The sequence below is a fragment of the Dreissena polymorpha genome, chromosome 7 (genome assembly GCF_020536995.1).
Source record: "Dreissena polymorpha isolate Duluth1 chromosome 7, UMN_Dpol_1.0, whole genome shotgun sequence".
NCBI lineage: Eukaryota > Metazoa > Mollusca > Bivalvia > Myida > Dreissenidae > Dreissena > Dreissena polymorpha.
The window spans coordinates 18,956,667-18,982,263 of NC_068361.1; the positions used below are offsets into that span (position 1 = coordinate 18,956,667).

A 25,597-nucleotide genomic window follows, 5' to 3' on the forward strand; every position below is an offset into this window, starting at 1 on the left:
ACAAAGGGAAAATAATTCATACGAAAGGGTTTTTGATATATCTGTTACAATAGTACTGTTTACATTCAAAATAATTTTAAGACAGCAAGAATGTTTTTTCCAGAATACTGTCTAGTTCAAATTACGGTATTTTAAATATTTTAAGTGTTCGATTCTGCACTCTTCACATTTAAAAACATTCATTTGAAGACTAAATTATCTGTATGGTTACTTGCTGTGACTTTATTTTTGAAAATGTATGTGTCGTGTGGTAATAAAAATCACTAGACATTCACTTTTCTGCTTGAAGAATGGAGACTACTTGCTGTATGTTTGTTGTTAACTGCAAGCGCGTTTGTCTCTCTCACGTAAATATATGAATTGCACGCGAGACGGTGGTACTTGAAAATATCTATATGAATATTGAATCCTTATTGATGAGATTCAGAATCAAACAATGACAAGGTTTTTCATCAATCAGTTCTGCTTATTTTAAATAAATCTATTTCACGTTTAATTTTCAACGTGAATACAATATGAATCCATCGCACAAATATATGTATTATATATGACATATTCAAACATATTTATATGTAAAGTACATATAAATATGCTTGAATATGTCATATATAAAACATACATTTATATTTATATGTAAAACATATACAACTATTCAGACATGCAATCTATGAAGTACATATTGAGATATTTACATTTTGAGAAAACCTAAACAGGAAAGGCAAATAAGCAAACATGAGTACTTTGCGATAACAAGAAGCATAAGAGCCGCGTTTTGCGAAAACCGGTCTTAACGCATGTTAGCGTCGCTTAAATAAATTCTCTTATTGGCGTAAATGTAGTGCAAGCAAACTGACTTTCCAGATTAACACGTGCAGACACTTTACACACATGCATTAAGCTCCGTTTCCCTATAACGGGGCTCATTAGATCATCCAGAATTAAAGAGTGTACGAGCGCACACGTGTTAATATCGTTTGTTATCGATTAATGAAATCGATCCGTTATGCATCATAGCGTATTTGTAATACTGCCGTACATGCACAATTGAGTGAAAAGCATTTTGTATACATCGGTACCGCATCACAAGCACTGCGCAAAACATAACGTTTTATTAAGGCTACAAACATGATATTGTTGGTACATAATACGTCGATTTAACAGCAATTAGATATCAGTTCCGAATGAACAAAAAGGATTCGTCATCTTGTCGCAACCAACGCACGCGCGTCTACTAAGACGCACATTTCTTACCACGTGACCACGATTCCAGTGATTTGAAAAGCCATATTATATGATATTCTGACTTCCGGAAGTCGACTGTCCGTGGTGGGCCTATTCCCAGATGAGACCAATCACGTGTTATTATAGAGGAAATATTGTTGGTTGTCCATAGTTTTTTCTGTTCAGTTTACAGAGCTGTACAGTTCCGTACGAGACACATTTGAGCGGCGCTCTGTGCAAACGGGGCTTAATGAGTGTTCGTAAATTGCGCTATATGCACATGCTAATCAGAGACGACACGTTGCAACTATACTGGATTTTCGCTAAGCGCATACAACATTGAAACGAAAAGTACAATAAAAACGAAAAGTGTCGTCTTTGATTAGCCTGCTCGGACTGCACATGCTTTTTTGACAAGACAATTTACGCACATGAATAAAGACCCGGTTTACCAGCTAGCGACTTAAATGTATCGCACTTTTGTGTTGGAAATACTATGCTTATTATTGTATTATGCGTACTGATATTTACACCAGCTTTTACTCTGTAATCCTCAATGTAATTTTGTTTCATCAGGGATGCAATGAATGCTAGGAATATTCATAAATTTCTGATAATGACTGAAGCGCCGGTATTATAAATTGTTTCTCTTAATGCCAAAGCTTTAAGATGCGGCGCAAAACGTGCTAGAGTTAACCAATACCTTCTATGCCAAAATACGGACATTGCATTTTTACAAAAGATACATTTCTCATTAGATTTTCACTGTCTTTTAATTGGTTTTTTTCATGCTGGGACATGTATCATTCATACGGAGAACGAAACAGTAAAGGGGTCACAATTGTCATTATAAAACAATTATATTCTGAAATCCTTGACAATAAAATTGACACACATGGACGATATGTTTTAATGAGCATCGATATTAAACACAATATATGTACATTACTTAACATATGCGCACCCAACGAAACAAAATCGCAAAATGACTACTTCATCTGAACTATTTATACAAAATGCATAAAGGGTTAAGGTAGTAGGCAGAAACTTTAACGAAATAAATAATAAAATAGACAACTGTATGAAAAGGTAAAATAACACCTAACACGCATTAACATAATCTAATTAAAATAATAAATTAACATATATATGGGTAGAACTTAATCCTTCAAAGCTGCATTTCACCTGGAGACGAAATTACACAACCGAAATAAGTCGCATCGATTTTTGGCGTAATGAATCGAATATTATCCCTATAGTATACTCAACCGATATTAGACCAACACTAATCTAGACAACTGACTATGTGGCTATTTCAATTAAAATAAATTTCCGTGCACAAGAGGTCATGGACTCAACAACTCATTTTATCAGCAACATGGTACATTGTATTAATAAACGAGGTAATTGACTATTGCACGAATTTAAATATATAAAATAATACAATTATTTTGGAAATCAGCAAATACAAAAATAAAGAAGCTTCATTTCAGTTGTCTAAATCAAAAGCGTGCGAGCGCAATGAAAATTTGGTTTCCCGCGAAAAGCAACTTATTAATAACAACCTTATCATCCAAAACTCGAATAGTCTTCATGATAATGCAATAATTGTTGAACTTTAAAACGAAATTAAACAAATACTCGATCTTAAAGCGGTTGGAGCACATATAAGATCTAGACTAATATTTATAGAAGAAACGATCGTAATACAATTCTTTTCTAGATATAGACAAATCGCCACAAAACAAAAAACTTATAACATCATTGCGAAGAGAAAACCAACGATATACAGCTTGGGTGACAATTGAAAATATGATGTTGAATTCTATAAAATAATGTATACATCTTGCGCGGCCAATAATCAGGAAAAATAATCTTATTATAACAACTCGTCCATCCCGAAAACATTGTCGGACAATAAAGCTAACCTATGCGATGAAAATATATCATTAAATGAACTGACTAATGCTTAAAATGCTATGAAGCTTTATAAAAGCCATGGTGTAGACAGACTAAATGTCGAATTTTACAAAACATGTTTGAATTAAATTATCACCACTTCTGCTTAATTGTATATTATAATACAATGCGCGCAGCAAATTATCAAGATCGCAAAAAACAATTCATTTTCTAACTACTCTGCAAAAAAGACGACCCAGAAAACTTGGAAGACTGGCGCCTTATATTGCTACTGAAAACGGATTATAAGCAAATAAAAAAAGGACTAGCACAACATCTACACAAAGTATGACCGAAGATAATCGGATTCGATCAACAAGGTTTTATCTAAAAAATGATTAATTTGATGCAACCTACATCAGATCGAAGATATAATCGCCTGTTATAAAATATTGGGCATAGATGGCGCTATAATATTTCTAGACGTTAACAAATCCTTTCAAACAATACCGTGGAATTTAATATTAGAGACACTAAGAAAGTTTGCTTTCAAACATGATGTCATCCATTGGGTAAAAATCCCATACACTAATATTTTCTTGTTAATTACAAACAACGGCAGTATTTCAGATAATCTTAAAGTGTCTAGGTAAATCAGACAAGGGTATTATCCCTATTATTTATTATTGTATCCGAGATACTTGCAAATAACATAAGATCAAGTGACGATGTCAAAGGTATATCCATTACACTTGAATGTAACTAAATAAAAATGACACAAATAGCAAAAGACAACTCTATTTTTTAAAGATGCTTATGAAATTCCGAAAGTACTTAAGATATTCAATAAAAAATCGAGGTGTCAGGTTTTAAAAGTAACAGGCACACAACAGATTTCATATTAATCAGTAAATCTAAATGCAATCCGATTTCAAACATACATGATGCAATGTTCAAACCGATGTTAAGGCTCTTGGGACTGTTTTTCTAATAAAACTTTTCTGATTGTCAAACCTTAATGAATGAATTTATGAACTGAATATAAGTATCATCGGGAAAGTAATTGCTATAAAATCTGTATTGCTACAAAAGTAAGAATATTTATTGCAAAACATGTGTATATCTAAAAAAGACTTAACGAAATCCACTCAGTGATCTTTAAGTTTTTATGGAATAACAAACCTGAAAAGATAAAGCAATTGAAACTAATTTGCAAAAAGTAAGAAGGTGTTATATAAATGCCTTTTCAAAATGTCTTAAAATTAAGTGCATTAAATTATAATGTCAGAAAGATGAGGTATATTGAAAAAAATAATTCAAAATTAACAAAACCCAATTCGGAAATGACCAATTAATCTTTAAATTGAATAAAGATTCGTTTAAATCATTAACTTTTGTAAAAAAAAGTTCGACCTTTATACACTGATGTCATTAAAAATACAATATTAAACCCAAACCAAAACCCAAAACATTCCTTGATATAAGTTCTCAAATAGTGTGAGATAACGGATTAATTAAATACAATTGAAAAATGTTTACATTTTTCTAACTGGATCGATTCCGGAACATTATACATAAACGACACAATAACACACAACGGACATGTCTCACAAGCTGTTACATAACACATTGTTTTTAAATCAAAACGAAAGTGGGTAGCAGAAACAATAATCGTTAAAATAGCCTCACCAACGCAATGGAAGTAAACACTCGAATCGGATGAATCGATAAGCTCAAACGAAAAATGTAAACTTCATATGCTAACGACAAAAACATTGAATTAAAGGCCCTTAACAATAAGTATATTTTACTATACACGAACTAATATTGAATACAAAAATTAGACAATTAAAATACAAGACTATTAACCGCATAATCCCCACGAATAAAAGTATTTTAAAATGGAACATATGTAGCTAACCATGCTGCTTATTTTGTCTGGACGTAGAAACACTTAAAAGATGTTTCCTTTAATGCCCTTTAGCAACCCAATTGTGTAGTAATATTAACCGCTTATTTAATGGTGAAGGGCTTAAAAAACCTATGAATACTAAACAAAACATAACGACTAGTTGCACAAAATATTGCGCAGCGTATATTAATATAAACACAACTTTAAGTGAACTATTCTTGACCATATACAAATAGTTTATGAAAAGTGAAAGACGTACACGTCCAGTAAATATGTCCAGTATTATCCTGGACGGTCTTTCAATATTGGAATTGCATTGCAAAAATGTACTTCGAGGAGAAACATTTGCTGAGAACGATGGTTTTCATAAAAATAAAACGACACAATTCCATCGAAAATACGCACGAACTCGATGATCAGTACATACTTCAGCAAAATTTAAATACTTAGAAATACATCAAGAACGTGTTGACTAACTTTGATAAAAAGATTAATATGTATATTAATGTTACAACGTGTTAAGTTGTGGTTTACTTACTATTGCAAATTCTAATTCTAAAGAAGCGGATGCCATATTTTAATGTCCACGTCTTTATCAGATTATCTCAGTCACAGTTATCCAACGTACACTTTATCGGAAATCCAAGTGTCTACAACATCATACATATCATCTTTTAAAATATGCTCTAGAGGCGTTCATATTTGATTTCATATTGCCTGCCTGCCTTCTTGCCTGCCTGCCTGCCTGCCTGTCTGCCTGCCTGCCTGCCTGCCTGCCTGCCTACCTACCAACCTACCTACCTACCTACCAACCTACCTACCTACCTGCCTGCCTGCCTGCCTGCCTGCCTGCCTGCCTGCCTGCCTGCCTGCCTGCCTGCCTGCCTGCCTGCCTACCTACCAACCTACCTACCTACCTACCTACCTACCTACCTACCTACCTGCCTGCCTGCCTGCCTGCCTGCCTGCCTGCCTGCCTGCCTGCCTGCCTGCCTGCCTGCCTGCCTGCCTGCCTGCCTGCCTGCCTGCCTCGCCCGCCCGCCCGCCCGCCCGCCAGCCCGCCCGCCCGCCGCCCGCCCGCCCGCCCGCCCGCCCGCCGCCGCCCGCCCGCCCGCCCGCCCGCCCACCCACCCACCCACCCACCCACCCACCCCACAAACCCACCCAACCACCCACCCACCCACCCACCCCCACCCACCCACCCACCCACCCACCAACCTACCTACCTACCTACCTACCTACCTACCTACCTACCTACCTACCTACCTACCTACCTACCTACCTACCTACCTACCTACCTACCTACCTACCTACCATCCTACCACCTACCTACCTACCTACCTACCTACCTACCTACCTACCTACCTACCTACCTACCTACCTACCTACCTAACCTACCTCTACCTACCTACCTACCTACCTACCTACCTACCTACCTACCTACCTACCTACCTACCTACCTACCTACCTACCTACCTACCTACCTACCTACCTACCTACCTACCTACCTACCTACCTACCTACCTACCTACCTACCTACCTACCTACCTACCTACCTACCTACCTACCTACCTACCTACCTACCTACCTACCTACCGTCTGCTGTTTGGCAGCCACTCTCATTAGGGAAGGCAAAAAGGAGTTATTTTGAAAGGCGACGGTTGAAATGTGAGTTGACAACTTGTTGGTCATGAATGTAGATTATTTATCGCATATTTTTTTAATACATGAATAAAAATATATTGTTTAGAGTCAGTGTTTGAGTAAGCGACTGTGGTGTATATCAATTAACAGTTTAATAATATTCATTTATTTAGGCCAATGTGAATTCAGGCTGACAATAAATTGAACAAGACTTCATTCGTTGAAAGTTTGTCATGTCAGCATTTTTTTTTGTTCAATTATCTACTATTTTATTTCAATAAGGTATAAGATTCACATGACACAACATGAACAGTACTTAAAAATGTCCTATCAATAGGAATGCTATTTGCTTGTCTTTATTGTATATCATCGTCTACAATAATTTATTATAGTGTTGATTTACAATATGTAAAACAACCTAGATTTATTATGTTGTTGCTGCAAAACTGTGTTTCATGTAACAATCACAAATGCAGTTTTCATTTCTTTGTTTTTCCCAAACAAAATGTTATCACTGGCTGAAAGACCTGAAAAAGATGCACCAATTCAATGTACAGAGAACAGAGTTGTCAAAACTCAAACAAAAGTTGCGTCACCCAACTGCGTTAAATCAGAAAACAGAGAACGGAAGGCAGAAGCAACAAATAATAATTATTAGTTTTTTCTATAAATTATAGTAAATCTGACTTCTAATTATTTTATACAATAAAAATGTAACAATTTTTGTTTTCTATTTTTTCTTTTTTTCTCAGTTTACTCTGTTATATAGGGATAAAGTATTGCTGCATTTTTTTAAAATAAACTAATTAACTAACTTGTATTTTTTTTTAATTCTTTTTTGACATCGATAGAGCATAAGTGTCACACACAAACGTTGAGTTTAAATTCAGAAAGCTAGATAAATTTCACATTACAAAAACTAACTTTCAGAATCAATACCAGGTCATGTTGACATGCTGTCTTAATATGACTAGTTTGTGTTTTTTTTTACAACCACACTTGTCTGATACATGAACGTGCCATATGTTGTATTTAATACATAGTTTTGTTAAATGTATACACTAGTAAATTTATTTTTGGGCGTCTGAAAGAAGGCAGTCATAACAGCTGCTAAGTAAGCCACAAACCAGTTCAGTAAATGTCACTTGAGAGACAAAGTCCTTGGCCTTAAACGGACGCTCTAATCATTAGGGCTCGGACAAGGTTTTGTATTTTCTGTCTTTGTATGAAGCAAATTAGTATTATAAAAAAACTGTATATGGCAACACATAAATACATGAATTCGAACACCTTCTATATGAATTGATAAACAAACGCATTAAAGAGGTATGCAGCAAATTAAACATATATTTTATTGATTGCATCAGAAAGACACTAATAAAAGCACGCATTATCTACACGCATACATTCTTGTTATTTTAGTTGTAATTTTACATTTCTGCAGAAATAACGTAGTTAGGAAAGTAGCGGATGCATACATATTTGCACGTTTTAATGAAATATTAAATAAACACATCAGCCAACTTAAAGTTTAATTACGACATTTCGCTTATTTAATTTCCACTTATTTGGTGGCGTACACATGTCAATGCAGATCTGTTTATATTTTAATACTATATATTATGATCGTATTTGTTAAATTTAAAACTATTGAATTCTTGTAAAACAACTCTATTTGTACTGACATTATTGTTGATATTCCGTAAACATATCAATATAAACATATGATTATTATGTAATCTCATCTGTTTTCTGGTGTCTCGAATCTAACTCAAGCGCTGTATAAATGGCTGAAGGAGGCATAATACGTGATGCACCAGGAGGAGTCCCTAGACAAGGCAGTGTGTCCAGCAGTCATGGTCTGGTAAGTAGTCCGTCGAGTTAATATTGTTTCTATTGAAACGATAATTAATTGAATTCATATGTAAACATAGTCTATGGTTTAATATATTAAAATTATGCGCATATTTTTTTAATAATGTTAACATGGGACTTGCTCACCGCTTTCGGCATGTTTTGACATTTGTAAATGTTTTGAATTGATAAATATAAATATCGGAACAAAAGAGATCAAGCAAAAACCAATAATACAATTTAAAAAAAAGAAAAAAAGTTATCCCTAATGAGCACGAACCACCGACCCTTGGTATAAAAGGCTATAGCTTAAACCATTCTGTCACCCATGCTTATAAAGTTCATTGTATATTGTATACTTTATACAGGCAATCAACACATGCTCACAAAATGTAACGATAGCAACAGAGCTCTCCGAATTATTCAATCGTTTCGCGGTCGCAACGCTTAATAATTTTCAGGATTTTAAATCGCCAAACGGTGCATATAATTGGTATTTAGAGCATGGTAAATGTTCAGTATTATTGTTTTCTTGCAAATAACGTAAATGCAGCTAAATAAATGCAAATCTGAAACACTTTTTTTCACTTTTGTCCCTTTGCAAAAACGTGAACAGGGCCCTGTAATATTCAAATCATTTTGTTAGACATTTGATAAATACGAAGACGCATACTTATGATTTCATCTCAAATTTTTAACATACCCTTACGCTGATATGTATCAATAGGCGTTTATATCAGTCAGTGTTTGGACATACGTCATATTACTATGACCAGGTATGAGATCATTTTCTTTTATATTGAATCACATGTTATAAAACAAACACTTCGATACCAAGATGTAATATATTTTAGGAAAAAAAAACCTGTTCAACAAAATTCTCATGACGTCTTGATTAACACATCGAACGTCTTACTTCAAGTTCATTCCCGCTAAAACACTTAACCGGCGTAATGGTGTATATGTAATTATTTATTGTATAACGCGGGCATTGCTCTCTGGTAAACATAAAAAACACATATTACTTTCCTTTCGTTCTGTAATATATCAGGCTCGGCTACGGCGGCACGATTTTCCCAAATACACCCGAATACACCCAAATAGGCTCAAAATACCCAATACACATAATTTTGACTCATTATGACATTTTTGACAATCTTTTGGACGTTTTATAATCAAGTGAAAGAATATCAAGAAAAACGTGGAATCCTAGGGTTAGGTTATGGTTAGGGTATTAGGGTTAGGGTTATACCCTTACCCTAACCCTAACCTTATTGCCTCATAATTGCTTGATTGAAAAAGTCCAACAATATGGACAAACATGCCATAATGTGTCAAAATTATGAGTATTTAGGTATATTGAGCGTATTAGGGTGTATTTCGGTAAATCGTGCCACCTCTCGGCACAAATAAAAACCGAGTTTGAAAGGCTCGCCGTTATTTTGTTTCAAAATGTGACAGTTACCTGTTATTATTTATACATGTGTATCACATCGTATATACTTAATAACAAAACATTTCAGTTTCATTTTGAACTTGTCTCAGCAGAGACATGTACTCTGATGAATATTCTGGGTTATGGCCTCACATCCGAAAGGCAGGCATATGACAATGCAGACGTGTTCTACATGTTTCACTACGGGTAGCAAGGCTGAGGGTCTGACCAGAATAATGGAAAGTGATACCGACTTAATGTGTGTTTCAACAAAACATGTCATCTGTTTAGAAGAAGGTGTTGATTCCAGTAACGTTCCTTGGGGGACAAACATATTTAGATCATGCAGTCGTCTTACTTACCCTGGACACTGTATACTACTCTTAGAGAGATACGGTATACTTATGCCTGATGCCTTGTACAATGCCTTGTGTGATGATGTATATGGTCGCGAATTCTTAAGCAGTGACTTATATGTTGATCCCAGGTTGAACATTGTTGATCCGAGAGGAGTCATAGTAAGTCATGAGCGTGCAGGACCGTCATTTCCAACCTCATCTGGTGGTTTTGAACAAGATTTAGTGTTTGCGTTACATTTTGACTGCCCTAGAATCCTAACACGATGGGCGGCAAGACCTCGAAACTGGCCATCACTTGAAGTCGTGAAGGAGGTTGTATCACTTGGAGCATTTGTTTCATATGTTGGGGTTAAAGGCAGCGATTATGAACATGTTGAATGGAGAATTTGTTTCAACACCGGGGAAAATGTGGTGATAAATAATCTTAACGACACTCAGGTGAAACTGCATGTTCTATTAAAAATGGTGAAGAAGGATGTCTTGAAACCACAAAAGAAAGAAGTTACATCGTTCACGGTGTAAACATTGTATTATGGATAGCAGAAAATAACCCTCAGTCATTGTTTTATGAAAGAAGTCTTTTTCATTGGCTGCATGAAGGAGCATATGCGCTAAGAGTTGCTTTAGCTAAGCAAGAGCTGCCATATTACATGATTCCAGAGCGAAATTTGATTGGAGCATGTGCTCTGGAGCAGAAGCAGAAGCTTTCGTGGATAGCTACTATTAATACAATGATGGAAGAAGGTCCATGGATCATATTGAGACTACCGAAGATACGACAAGCTCTTATCGCTCACCCTGAGCCACTACGATTGTACAGCGGAAAGAAAATAGAGATGGAGATGTTGGAGCTGATACACAGGAACAGATTCACCCTCGGCATGTATGAAGGCACTACGCAGACGTCAGAAAAAGATTGTTTTGGAGGTTTGCATGAAGATGATTATGGAAGGGGGTCCAGTAATCTTTGATTTTATCAATGTATGGACTAGTATGTTGATGTAAAACGAGTACATATATCAAACGCCATTTTACTTGCACTTGAAACTCACATATATAGATGTAAGGAGTTAACTTCTGTTGGTAATTGATATTTATTGTTTGGCTGAATACATTGGAAATGTAAACTTTGTTAACAAAACAGTTCATATAAAATTGTGAAACATGTTGTATGGTTCATAAAATGTATATGAAATGACGAAACGATGATGAAGTGCTGATTTAAAACATTGATCACATGTCACGATAAAATAATTTTCAAACAAGTGGGCTCTCGTACAATCGTATCCCCATCTTGTATGCTATCAATGGTCTTTCACTATGTCAATATGTGTTTTGTTAGACATGCCTTTATGTAATAGTTGTAGTCCAAATTAACATAACGTTAATGAGCAAACAGGTTTAATATGTCTGCCAATATAAGAGAACAACATGCCAATACTGCTCCATTAAGTATAAAGATGTGTTTTTGTACTTTCTAATTAAAAGTATTTTTGGGAAAATTTCATCGATACTACGAAACGATGCACCCTTGTACCATGCTCTATATTAGTTTGTACGTCATGACGATGTTCATGTCAAGATGGGTTCAAAATATGTTAAGCAGGCTTGTGTTCTTTGATCAAACGTCCGCAAATTTATTTCGTTAAGATGTTGCTGCAAATGTTAACATGAAATGCCATTGTCGAGATACGATTTCATGAATCTTACTTCTGAATTGTATATGTGGTTATTGCGTGCGCTTGAAAATCATGTACGCTAATTTGCTAAGAATTTAATAATACAGTTAGTATAGATTAACCTTTTAACCCATTTTGTTGTTGATGCTTAATTTTGCAGTTGATGTATCAAATAGTTTATACTGTATCTTATCCGTGAATTATATATATTTTGTTTTTTGTCACAAATATGGATATATACCAATATACCTGCCTTTAGTACAGGTTCCGTCTAAAGAGCATTTTGACGTGTTTGTAGTTCCTTATTTAATCTAGTTAATTTGAAGACCCTTCTTACTATTTTGAATTATTAAAGACCTAATTTTCACCATTTCATACATGTGAGCAACCTGAATAGCTCCCTCCCATCATACAAATACACTATTCATACCGTTCGCTCCCAAAGAACCGCTACTTGAACACGATCATTCTCACCAGATTATCGTCCTTGACGAGGAATCCCTTCCGGTGTTTCCATGGACGATATGGAGGAAAGCCAGAGCTTCTATCTGACGCCAAAGTTTGGCGCGACGTTGATGTTTAACTAAAAAAACTTTTCTTGTGAAGGAAACGAGAGTTAAAAGTGAACAGTTGACTATGAAAAGGTATATATGAAAAGTTAAATGTTAAACATTGAATTGTAAATATTTCTTGTGAAATGTTTAACGTGAACTTGTTATTGTAAACGAAACAATAGTTCAATGTGAACGGTGTAATGTGAAATGTTTAATTTGAAATGTTTATTATGTAGAGTTTGATGTGAAATGCGTAATGTGTAATTTCCTTTAGCTGTTAGACTTTATTGTTTTACAGCTGTGCATGAATACATGATTTCTTCCAATATATAATTACAAACATATGTTATTTCCTTATTATTTTAATCACAGTCAAGAACAATATATTTGAACAAAGGGTAAATAATTCATACGAAAGGGTTTTTGATATATCTGTTACAATAGTACTGTTTACATTCAAAATAATTTTAAGACAGCAAGAATGTTTTTTCCAGAATACTGTCTAGTTCAAATTACGGTATTTTAAATATTTTAAGTGTTCGATTCTACACTCTCCACATTTAATAACATTCATTTGAAGACTAAATTCTCTGTATGGTTACTTGCTGTGACTTTATTTTTGAAAATGAGTGTATCGTGTGGTAATAAAAATCATTTTGTTCACTAGATATTCACTTTTCTGCTTGAAGAATGGAGACTACTTGCTGAATGCTTGATGTTAACTGCAAGCGCGTTTGTCTCCCTTATGTAAATATATGAATTGCACGCGAGACGGTGGTATTTGAAAATATCTTTATGAATATTGAATCCTTGCTGATGAGATTTAGAATCAAACAATGACAAGGTTTGTCATCAATCAGTTCTGCTTATTTTAAATAAATCTATTTTACGTTTAATTTTTAACCAGAATACAATATGAATCCATCGCACAAATATATGTATTATATATGACATATTCAAGCATATCTATATGTACAGTACATATAAATATGCTTGAATATGTCATATATAATACACTCATTTATATATTTATATGTAAAACATATACAACTATTCAGACATGCAATCTATGACGTACATATTGAGATATTTACATTTTGAGAAAACCTAAACAGGAAAGGCAAATACGCAAACATGAGTACTTTGGATAAAAAGAAGCGTAAGAGCCGCGTTTGGCGAAAACCGGTCTTAACGCATGTCAGCGTCGCTTAAATAAATTCTCTTATAAGCGGAAATGTAGTTTAAGCGAAGGGACTTTCCAGATTAACACCCATGCGGACACTTTACGCACATGCATTAAGCTCCGTTTCCCTATAACGGGGCTCATTAGATCATCCAGAATTAAAGAGTGTACGAGCGCACACGTGTTAATATCGTTTTTTATCGATTAATGAAATCGATCCGTTATGCATCACAGGGTATTTGTAATACTGCCGTACATGCACAATTGAGTGAATAGCATTTTGTATACATCGGTACCGCATCACAAGCACTGTGCAAAACATAACGTTTCAATACAGGCTACAAACATGATATTGTTGGTACATAATACGTCGATTTAACAGCAATTAGATATAAGTTCCGGATGAAGAAAACGGATTTTTCAACTTGTCGCAACAAACGCACGCGCGTCTACTAAGACGCACATTTCTTACCACGTGACCACGATTCTAGTGATTTGAAAAGCCGAATTACATGGTTTTATGTCTCCCGGAAGTTGACTGTCCGTCTTGAGCCTATTCCCAGATTAGACCAGTCACTTGTTATGATAAAGGAAAATAGGTTGGTTGTCCATAGTTTTCCTGATCATTTTACAGAGCTTTACAGTTCCGTACGAGACACATTTGAGCGGCGCTCTGTGCAAACGGGGCTTAATGGATGTGCGTAAATTGGCGCCCCGTATTATCTAGACACTTTCAGCCTATACGGGATTCGCGCTAAACACATACAACCTTGAAACGAAAAGTTCAATCAAGGCGAAAAGTGTCGTTCCTGATAAGCCTGCTCGGACTGCTCAGACTTATTTGGGAAAATAATTCAGGCGCATAAATTAAGCCCCGTTTTTTTCAGGGAACGACTTATATGTATCACTTTGTTGTTTTGAATACTATGCTTATACTTTTATAAGCCTACCGATATTTACACCAGCTTTTACTCTGTAATCCTCATTTTGTTCTTAATGCCGTAGCCGTAGGAGACCGCTCATAGCATGCTAGAGTTAAACAATACCTACTGTCCCAAAATACGGACATTGCATTTTTACAAGAGGCACATTTCTCATCAGATTTTAACTGTCCTTTATTTGGAGATATTTTCAGGCTTGGGAATGCATCATTCATACGGGGTACAAAACAGTAAAAGATTCAACATATTCACTAAAAACAATTACATTTTGAAATCCTTGACATTAATATTGACACACAAGTAATATATGTTTTAATGAGCATCGATATCAAAAATAATAAATAAATATATATATATATATATATATATATATATATATATATATATATATATATATATATATATATATATATATGCATTTCTTAACATATATGCACTTAGCGAAAAGAAATATGATATTTGATGCATAATCTGAACTATTATAAACAATCATGCCTCTTTTTTTGTAAGAACATTCTTGGTATTTTTGTGTCATTTAGTGTCCAGCCATTTTGCTGCAACTGTGTGTGTGTGTCGGTATTTTTTATTCGAGTTCTTAACTTGTTATTATAATGAGTAAAGACTATACCAAATCTATATATTCTATGGGTAAACATATTTAATGACATTTTTCAAAAATACGAAAATCTTTAAACAAGTTCCTTTAAAGAACTGAATTGTGAACAAGTGAACATGTGTCGTATTCGTACCAATTGTTCACTACAACAGTAATTGTGCGTTCCTACTCATATAAAGAATTTAAACGCGTTTTGAGCCTTGCGTTTGAGTCTTTTTCCGTAAATATCGCATTTTACACGTGGGCTTATGTTCGGTAAACTTGTGTCCTCAATCAAAATTTACGGATGCGCGAATCCTCGGGTCGAGCATTTGTCAAAATACCGTTAATGTCATCTCTCTAGAATTCTTTTTTTTCTACTTGAAGAATTAAATACAATCCTACATACTTTCCTGAGACATATGTGGAACGTAATTAACCAGATATTTCGATAATACTGATCAAACTTGCGGATAGATCTGAGCACATGCTTAAACCACACGGAGCTTTTTCAACGAAGGAATATCAAGTATGCTTATTAATATATGTATGTTAGAGTAAATAAAAATGACATTGTTCATGTTTTATTAAAATGTAGTTTTTATATATTTTTTTATGTGAAACTAGTTTTAACGGTGTTATCAAACATGTGAGAGATTTAGCCTATATAGCATATTTAGCCTATTTAGCCTATTAAGCCTATTTAGCCGGTTAAGTACATAGGTTGATACATACATCCTTTGAGCCTAGTGATCCAATTTAGTAAGTTTGGTGCATAGTTGAAGAATATATTTTCCGTGTGTGCATTCTTCCTATGGCGAGTCGGACAAACAAGACTTATCTTCCGGAAGCGACCTAGCGCAAGCTGAACTCCTTTTTGCTGCCTGTCGGGCTAATCTAGTTCCGGCCCGATGTTGAATAAGTTCGGCGTCACACACATCTTATTTAGCGTATTATGCTCTATTTACATGGCGAGTGGGTATGCACCTTTTAGAGCCCATTTTGGACAAACAAGAGTTATCCCCCGAAAGCGACATATTGCACGCTGAACTACCGTCGGCTGCCTGTCGGGCTGATCTAGTTTCGGCCCGGAGTTTAAATTAGGGTCGGCGTCACCTACAGCCTATTTAGCGTATTATGCTCTATTTACAAGGCGATTGGGTATTCACCTTTAAGGGCCCCTTCGGAAAAACAAGAGTTATCCCCCGGAAGCGACCTAGTGCACGCTGGACTCCCGTCTGCTGCCTACAGGGCTGATCTATTTTTGGCCCGGGGTTTTCATAAGGGTAGGCGTTAGCAATTATTTACGGAAAAAATGACATCCTGCAAACCAGCTTTTTATTTAACAATCTATGAAAATCATATTGAAAATAAAATACTTTTTAATTGCATCGATGCTACGGAAATGTAAGTCTAAATTACTTACACTAATTTACAAGTCGATGTTTTATTCATATGTTTCTATGTAATGAAAGAAACAGCAATAACACTGTACGACAATCGTTATTGTTATAGACAATAAAACTGTTAGGTATGGACTACGTTTTGTCAGATTAAAGTAAATGCCTGCGCTCACATGTGTTTTCTGTCCGATGAGAATTTACTCCAACTCAAAATCTGTTACTTGGGACAAGTTCCAACGGTGGCTTTAAATCCGATTCGGACATTAGTTTGAAGATGAAGTCTTAAAAACGTTCTCTAGTAAGACAGGTCTTTAATTAAATTTAACTTTCTCGGGGACTACAAATGTGTCAAAATACGTATTTAAGAGTTAAGGGTTAATTAAGCTTACCTTTATATAAAAATATTTGCTTAAAAAATTCAGTCACTATAGGATAGACTTTTAACAGACAATATTGGAAGTTGCAACTATGTTTGAGATTGGATTCTCAATTGGGTGAGGATAGGTGCAAAATGTATCAAATGTGGCTTTGCTTTGTTAAACGTATCAAATGAATTATGAACTATAAATCACTTAAACCCTTTCCCATTTAGAAGCAAAGTGAAATTGGCTATGTGCAAACAGCATAAAACCATAACAGCCTGCGAGTAACTCACATCTGTTCAGGTTTTATGCACGTTGCTGCTCATCAGTGTCTAAGGTTTTGAGATAAAGCCTTAAAAACTTGAATCTAGAAAGGAAGATCTTGAATTTAATGTAACTTTCTTAGTGACTACAAATGCGTCAAAATAGGTATCAAAATGGTAGAGGGTTAAGCTCACCTCGATATGAAAATATTTGCTTAAAATATCAGTTACTATAGGACAGACTTTCAACAGAGAACATCGCAAGTCGCAACAATGTTTGAGATTGGATTCTCTTTTGGGTGAGGATAGATGGAAAATGTATCTAATTTGACTTTGCTTTGTTGAATGTAACACATTAAATATGAACTATAAATCACATCAACCTATGGGCACAGGCACTAATATTTTCTAATTGTGTTGTGTGTCAGGTACTGAATAACAGATTATTGTGCTGACACATATTTATAAAAAAAATTTTTATCCTATTACTAGATGAAAATCGATAGTATAACAACGATCCTATAACTTTAGCTTTATACTATCGCTATTTTTAGATCAAATTGTGTTATTTCCATAAATTGGAGATCATGTTTTTGTCAACTACGTAGAGATCAAATCGTCAAAAAATGCGATATTTTATCATTATTAAAGGGGAGAAATAATAGGATAAATATAATATTATGTGAGTTTTTGATAAAGATAAAGTTTATCATGCTCGGCTCATGGTAGCGCTGGGCAAGCTTTGAGGTTTGATAACCAGACATTAGAACACTTTCTTGTAATAATTTGTCAATAAACACATATAAATCTAACATTTCTATTATAACAAGTTCTAATTGTACACTGTGTTAAATAAATCATGACAGGGTAGTATCAATGGTGACTATACACTCATATTGTTGTTGACATGTGCACGGCTTTTGTTTCTCTCTTCATGTTTATTCTTTAGATGAAATATGTCTTGAAATTAGTGACAATAACAATGATAATGAATGGTTTTGAAGTGTAGGATTTACTTCAATGTTTTTGAAATAACTCAGTCTTCTGACAATGCCCTTGAGACGACCACATGTATAATATAATATATACATGTATACTCATGTAAAATAATCTGTGGATGTGAATTTAAGAATTGTTTATTATAATCCTATATGTTTTAAACATAGTTTCACTGTTCAAACGTGTCTATCAGGTCTGATCATTTTCTGTATCTTGTACTTACAGAGGGAGTAATTTCTTGAAAAACAAGATGGCCACTTCCATGCCAAGACATTTATTTTTTGCTGTTTTATACCTTTTATTGCTTGTATTAATTGTTAAAATGCCGCTCTCTTTCCAGCCAAATCGGCAAGAAAGTGATACGCGTTTATATCATATTAATATTTGCTCTATATCTTGACTATATTCTGCAAAATTTCTTAGCTGGTCACAACATTACAGCTCAGGCTAAGACAATTTGAAAAACACCTGCTCGGCCTGGTCCTCGCCATCTTGTTTGTCAGGTGATTACCCCTCTGAAAATGAAGCAGACACTATTTGAAACATTATGTATCATACTTTATTTTTTCATTTTGTAAGTTTTAAAACTTTAAAACAATTTTCCACCGGTACCAAAGATCATTAATTGTATGTGTTCATTTAGCAAGAACATATGTATTACTGATGTTGTTTTCATTTTGTTTGTGATATTCATCATTTCATTCCCCAACAAAGTTTGAAGAATCACATGTATATACTGGCAGTTTGTTCTTCAACTTTTTTTTAAATGTGGCAGGCCAATCAGATAAAAAATGTAAAGGGAATTGTATATCAAATTATTCCAAAAACATCACTGTCTGAAGTCATCAAGTGGTTGGTTGGGTTTTTTAGGTCTGTTTGAATTTCTTGTCTGTTTAACTACTTTAATTGTTGCTGGACAACATTTTCATGAGGAGTAGTAGTGGACAATTTTTTTCCCCACAGGTGGCCATTTTGTCCATTGAACTTTATATGCCCCATTGTTCGTCTGTCTATCTGTCCGTCTTTCCGTCACACTTTGTGTTTAGGTTTCCAATAATGCTCATAACATCTATGTCCCTTGAGATATAACCTTCATATTTGGTATGCATGTGTATATGGACAAGGCCTTTCCATACGCATAATTTTTTTTACCCCTTTGACATTGACCTTGAACTTAGGGTCCGCGTTAAGGTTTCGAAATCTGCGTTAAGGTTTCGAAAAATGCTCATAACTTCTATGTCCCTTGAGATATAAACTTCATATTTTGTATGCATGTGTAAATGGACAACGCCTTTCCATACGCACACAAATTTTTACCCCTGTGACATTGACCTTGAACTTAGGGTCCGCGTTTAGGTTTCGAAATCTGCGTTTAGGTTTCGAAAAATGCTCAAAACTTCTATGTCCCTTGAGATATAACCTTCATATTTGCTATGCATGTGTACATGGACAAGGCCTTTCCATACGCACACAAATATTGACCCCTGTGACCTTGAACTTAGGGTCCGCGTTTGGGTTTCGAAATCTGCGTTTAGGTTTTGAAAAATTCTCATAACTTCTATGTCCCTTGAGATATAACCTTCATATTTGGTATGCATGTGTATATGGACAAGGCCTTTCCATATGCACACACATTTTGACCCCTGTGACCTTGACCTTAAACTTAGGGTCCGCGTTAAGGTTTCGAAATATGCGTTTAGGTTTCGAAAAAAGCTCAACTTCTGTCAAGCGTTTATAGGGGGCATAAGTCATCCTATGGTGACAGCTCTTTTTCTTTCTATTTGCATAAAACGTCTTAGGTAAAACAGCATTTTTTTGCTTGATAAAATGGTCAAACATCTACCGATGTGTCAAAGCAATATGGGGAGGTGTGTGTGTGGGGGGATGTTAGTCTAAATTTCATCTGGACATTATCAAGTTAAGTTATGATTATGTTGCAACAACCTCATGGGCATCTCTTATGTGAAGCAGTTATCAATATGTTCACACACCTACATGTATTAAGACCACGTCATATTTTTGAAAGTGTCTCTGAAGATGTAAATTATCATGGTATGTGATAACAAATACTGAAATCTAATTTGATGCTTTCCATTGGTTTATAGAGAAATGTCAGTGAATTAAAATTGATAATTCACTGGTTCAAAAAGTGAAATAAACAATTAAAATTTCACTGTTGTTCTGTGAGATAATCTTTAAAAAAATATTTTTTATCTGATAGGCATGTCACATGTGGAACTGTGAGATGACGTGGTTTCATGACGTTAAGACGTCATTATTTCAGCAAAATACAGAAATTATCATTTTAAATCATAAAATAAGATGAAAATTTGTTAAATTTGGTTGATGGAATATCGATTTTAATTCACTATTCATCATAGAAAAAATATTTTGTCTATGATCACTCGTGAATTAAAGTTAATATTTGAACAAATCCAACAAATATCCTCTATATTAACAATCCATTACAACTCCTTGCAGTGTCTGTCATTCTGGTTTTCATATCTAGCAGTGTGTTGTGGTCATCATTGTTAAAACAGCATCCTTGGTGACAAAACTGGCTACGCTAAAAGGTCCCTTTTTTGGTTGTTAGCACATGCTGCATATTACTTCATGCGCTCATCAAGGAGTATTTGTCACTACTATGACATATCATTTACAAGTTCATCATGACGACACATGTTGATGGATCTGTGAAGTCATCATGACATCACAAGTTCACGAGTTGAGTAGGACAGTTATTATGTCATCAGATCAATGTATTGTATGGTGTTTATTATGACATGGCCCAATTAGCGTAGGCGTGGTATGATATCATGGTGTAATTACGTCACCAAATGTGAACATGGTCTTTCTGTGATTATGTTTAATAACTGTTTGACAAAAATGGAGGCAAATATCTCTGTCTATTAAAGACTTAATCTGTATTCATCTGTGTGTATATTTTCAGCCTAATCATGTAATGACTTTTTCCTGCTGTTTGCGTGATGGTTCAGTCAGATAATGACATGGTCGTATATTATAGCTGCGTTTTGAAATGCATATTAAAGTGTGAATTGATTTTGACATAAAATTAGACCAATAAAACAACTGATATTTTATGTTTTTATTTGTGTCTTTTTGTTTAATTAGATGCCCTCGCTGACCCTGCTTCATACAATCCTACTTTGTTCACACAGCCTCGATATGTTATACAAACTACATGTATAATGGGAACTATGGCCCAAAGATGTCAAACATTGACTTCAGGTTGGGTCAGCCGATTGGAAAAAAAATCTGAGTATTTTCGGATTGGGTCGGATCAAGGTTTAAGTAAGTAAATAACAAATAAACACCATTTAATAAAGCGTGTTCTTTAGCACTTCACGCATTTGAGTGTTTGCCAAATCGGAAATATAGACAATGAAATTGATGCAGTCAGAAGTAGTACAATGTATTTAATAAACTCTTTAATATTTACTCGTGTAACTATTTTCTTTAGCTCACCGAACAAAAGGTGCTCATGTGGAACTTTTGGGATACCGTGATGTCCATCGTACTTTAGTATTTTAGGTGCATGTGTACACTTTTTCTGTTTACGACTTCTCCCATTGAGCAGTTGTAAGATTAAAAAATTACTTCACAGGTGTGATCCTCTGATGCATCTATTTTTAATTTGTTAAAATTGTTCCAGTCCTTTTCATATGTAGGTCGCATGATCATTTAAAACATGAAAACTGTACGAATCTATGAAAACCAAAAGAGTGAGAGCTTCACTATTTAAAAATATGCGATGATGCTCTACAACGTTTTTCAAGTTATACCCCTGCGGTCAAAATTGGCATTTAAGGAAAAAATTAACAACTTTACAAATTAAAATAATGTTTTAAATGCACAAATATGAAATATATCAGTTCTACTGAACGCAATATCTATAAACCTAGTCATCATGCACCAAAACTAAGCATCTCAGTTTCACAAACACAACATCCCTACTCCTAGCATACACAAGCTGACAATTAATCTCAAAATGAACATAGTTTTAGGAAATTTATCATTGATTTGAGTTCAACACTTAAAGACTTGATAATAGCCTTCATTCTGCTCATGAAGATTTATGAAAGATTCATTTGTATTAACAAATGAAAAAGATGTCGAAAGTTTAACATATATTTTGAATCCGCCACTGTTAATTACAACAGCTGCATCTATGACTACCATATATAAAACTATTAATTAAGTCAATTCAAATCAATTCATTAATAATAATTAATTAAGTGATAAACCAATTATAATTGTTTTTTGTATGATTATGTGCTAATCTCATCTAATGAATGACTATCCCCCTTTTAAGATGTCACCTAATCTCATCAATGCTAATTAAAGGACCTGTATATTGCACCATAAGTACCCGTTATACAATAGCTGTTATCTTCTAGAATGCACTTGCTAATCTAATCAACGCTTGCATCATAAGTGCCTGCTATTTTGAATAATGGTAGGTGTGTGTTGTTACTTTATATTAGCGAAAACATTAAAATGCTGTCACATTTGCTTGGCTTCAGATTAAATTATTTTTTAAATTGTTAAATTGGGATGGTAAATATTAATAGTAAATATTAATATTCTGCATAACTATTAGTGTCAAACTTTTTATTGTATGATAATCTTGATGACAGACTGAGTATTGTTGAGAGGTAACACCTGAGTACTAAAATTCAATGTAAAATGTTCATACTAGCTGTATTGGGCCATTGTAATTTAAATGTAATATAACAATTTTATTAACTCAAAATAAAAATCCCAATAATTAATGATATTTATTTAGTCATAATAATTTGAATATAGTTATAATACTTCATTAAAAATCACAACAATTGTTTTTAGTATATATAGGTAAAATTGAATTTGTAGCAAAATGAATTCATTAATTCAATAATTGTTTACTTTGTAACATACTATTCCACTTAAAATGATCATCAAAGAACATCAAAGGTGTGCTTTTACTCAATTCATTAATACAATAGTTATAATTATTTAATTTGTATCATAGTATTCCACTTAAAATTACCATCAAAGAACTTCAACGCTGTGCTTTTACTCAATTTTTCAATGATCTCGATAAAAGAAAGAAAAATTTCAGGCACTTATAAAAACAAGTATAATTAATTGGTAAAATTTGTTAGAGGCTTCCCTAAAAACAACCATCAAAAATCATTAATAAATTTTTTAATCACTCAGGACACAACTTACATCATTTGTTTAATCATTAATTATTAAAACCCATTAAAATGCATTATTACAAATAACTACTTCAAATACACATTTTCATATTATGTAGACGTTTCACCCCCATAACGTCTAGGGAGGAGACGTCTGGGGAGGAAACGTCTTGGGGGGGGGGGACGTCTGCCACCCATTTAGGGGTTATAACATAAAATCATAGCTAATGGTTATACCAGTATCTTTTTCTATTTTGATTAAAATAATCTGCCAATATATTAATATTTACAGTAGAAAAAATATCGTTCCATGTAACTTCATTGAGTGCCTTTTACACTGAAATTCCCGACGCCCTTTGATGCTTTGTATCAATAGTTGTCTTGTTTATAATTGCTTTAGATAATGAAATATTAAGTGAGAAGTTTTCTTTCATGCTGTAACAAGGCATGCTTAAACAATGATGTCACGCAGAAAGCTAAAAACGTGTCGGTAGGTTATGTATTTAAACCGGGCCCTCACTTTTAACATTTGTCTCAAAACTCCTCAGATGTCTACAAATGCACAAAAAAGGCTTCTGCTCAAAGTTAAATGGTGATATATATGATGTTGTTTAACACATGATTCAAAATGGCTGATGCAAGGTTGGTTTACATAATTGTATATTTCAGAGTCGCTGTTTGCAATGCTTTACAAACTGCATCAAAAAGATTTGGATGCATTCCGTTATGAACTCGTGTGGGTTATCTCGTTCACATGAGATAGGTATATCGTTACCATGACCTACTTAGTACTTCACACAAGATTGGTTTGTCGTTTCCATTATTGACTTTGTACTTCCCACAAGATTGTTAAACCCTTACCATGAACTACGTAGTACATGTACTTTACATGAGATAGATAGGTTGTTAACATGACCTACGTAGTACTTCACATTTGATAGATAGGTCGATATTACGACGGTAAAGTGACGGTAAATAGCACAATTAGAATCTACGATTGTCATGTGGAGTTTTATATTACTGTATATAGAGAATAACGGGTAACTGCCCAATAGTGTTTGTATAAATCAGGCTTATAATAATTATTTCGTGCTAATAATGAGCTTAATATATGTCGAATCAGTTTTGTGCGGGTTTTATTGCCTTTTGTGTCTAAAATATGTTACATCTAGGAACCAAATTGTTTGTTTTGTTAAATCCTCCCTCCCCCCAGGTGGAAAATGGTACCATGTGACATTGAAATTAGAAGGCACAAGGTACCTTTTTGCGCCAATATGGCGAAATCTAACCCTTGTTTACTAAAATGATGACTTTATAGTTCATTCCGAGTAATATGACCAACCTCCAAACATTGAATGATATGGCAACTTCCTGTTGAACGAATATAAAAATATATGTAGCATTATATTAGGCAGATATCAAGCAATAGTCTAATACAAATTAATACTTGACGGAGGATGAAAGCGACACACACCTATCAATATACCAATACAAAGTCCACATAAAATGTTTGCTTAAAAGATATACTGTCTTAACCGTAAATTTAAATCACTAGTCGAAGTTCGCTTTATGAGCAGTTTGAACTTGTCTTATATTCGTACAGCTGTATAGGATATATTTGGTATTCAATCTTGAATGAAACATACGTAAACCAAACAACAATAAATTTGGCCTAATAGTCCGACCTACTAATCTGTTAAACATATATTTATCACTTAAAGGGGCATTTTCACGTTTTTGTAAATTGACGAAATAAAAATAAATTGTTTCAGAATCGCACATTTTTGCTGTAGTTACGATATTTGTAAGTAATACTGAACATTTACCATGCTCTAAAATATCAATTATATGCATCTTTCCTCGATTTAAAAACCTGAAAATTTTAAAGCGTTGCAACGCAAAACGATTGAAAGTATAAAATACCTCAGTGATTGTTTGAGCACGAATGGCCAAGTGATCTCAGCGATAGACTTTTACTCCAGGGTTCAGTGGTTCGTGTCGTGCCCAGTTTGGGGTTACTTTTATTTCTTTCTTTAATTTTATTATTGTTTTTTTATGAGCTTTTAGACCCAATGTTAACATTTATCAATATA

General features: G+C 34.3%; 3 protein-coding genes across 8 annotated transcripts in view; 2 read left to right on the forward strand and 1 right to left on the reverse strand.

The window, feature by feature from the left end:
• The window catches only part of LOC127837785 (uncharacterized), a 605,533-nt gene that overhangs the window by 480,485 nt on the left and 99,451 nt on the right, over positions 1 to 25,597 (forward strand). The gene's annotated exons all lie outside the window — the stretch shown is intronic.
• LOC127837806 (solute carrier family 49 member 4 homolog) overlaps positions 1 to 25,597 on the reverse strand; it is a 583,680-nt gene that overhangs the window by 445,929 nt on the left and 112,154 nt on the right. The window lies entirely within an intron of this gene.
• LOC127837799 (G-protein-signaling modulator 2-like) overlaps positions 1 to 25,597 on the forward strand; it is a 616,832-nt gene that overhangs the window by 425,525 nt on the left and 165,710 nt on the right. The gene's annotated exons all lie outside the window — the stretch shown is intronic.